Source organism: Orycteropus afer, unplaced genomic scaffold, assembly GCF_000298275.1.
Source record: "Orycteropus afer afer isolate SDZICR_OR568_19922 unplaced genomic scaffold, OryAfe1.0 scaffold00519, whole genome shotgun sequence".
Classification (NCBI taxonomy): Eukaryota; Metazoa; Chordata; class Mammalia; order Tubulidentata; family Orycteropodidae; genus Orycteropus; species Orycteropus afer.
This window is the reverse complement of record NW_006922106.1, coordinates 1592695-1593866: the sequence shown is the minus strand read 5'-3', so window position 1 is coordinate 1593866 and position 1172 is coordinate 1592695.

The window sequence follows — 1172 nt, the reverse complement described above, 5'->3', positions numbered from 1 at the left end:
CACAGGTACACCTGAGTCGGCGTCCCCAAACACCTCCACCTCCAGCCCAGGCTGGACGCTCTTCTGCCCTTGGGGGTGTGGGCTCCCACAGGCCAGGGCCTGGGCCCTCCAGCCTCTGGGGCTGGGAGAAAACAGCCTTAGCCAGGGCTCAGCTACCTGTCTCTCCACTGACCTTCTAGCCTCCCCTCTTTTGTCCCCTACCCCTTGCTGGGGGCATGTCTATCCATTCCAACACCCTGCCCTCAGAGGCCTTCCCTGGCTGGCTCCTCCAAGGCTGCAGGGTCTCCTTGCTCCCACAGACCCTCTGCCCCCTCCTCTCATGGACAGTAAGGTGGCCCACACCCCCACAGCCTGTCTGGAGCAGTCTCGGAGAAAACCAGGGTCCCCTGGGGATGAGGATGGGGCTCCTTTGGGGCCCAGATGACTGGGTATACTTTGGAAGGCACCTCACTCAGGAGCGAGCCCTGGAGCGAGCCGCCTGCTTCAAAGCTTGTCGGCATGGTGGATTAGTTCTATGAGTGAGCCAACCTCCGTGCATCTCAGTTTCCTCATCTGTCAAATGGCCATGACTGTAATAGTACCAGCCTGACCTTTGCTTGCTTGCACACTTCGTTGGCGTGCTTGCCCTCTATGGTCCCGAAGGCTAGGAATCTTGTCTATTCATGGGTCCTTGCAGAGCCTGGGGCAGGAGGGTCAGGGCAGAGAGGAGGAGCTTTAGTGAGGTTAGGCCTGCAAGCTACCACTGTGTTGGCCCCCAAATCAGCAGCGGCTCTGGCCCTTGCTTTCTCCCTGCACAGAACTGGCTTAGGCAGCCAGCTTCCTCCAGACTCTTGGGTTCTCTTAGAGGCCTTTCCAACTCTGCTAGGGAGGCTCCAGGCACTCCAGGGACTGGCTGTGGGGGGCAGCCTGGCTCCTTCCCTCCCCTGCCCCATCTGCTTGTAGGTCTTGATCTGAGCTTATTATAATTGGGATACAACAGACAGAGAGGAGTCAAGGCTTTAAGCTGAGGGACAGGAAGGCTGGAGGGCCATTAACTGAGATGAAGCAGATTGGATATGGGAGCTGAAGTTCTGGGGCTGGAAGGAGTTCTGGTGGCACAGTGGTTAAAGCACTCAGCCACTAACCAAAAGTTTGCCAGTTCGAACCCAGCAGTGGCTCCGTGTGAAAAGGAT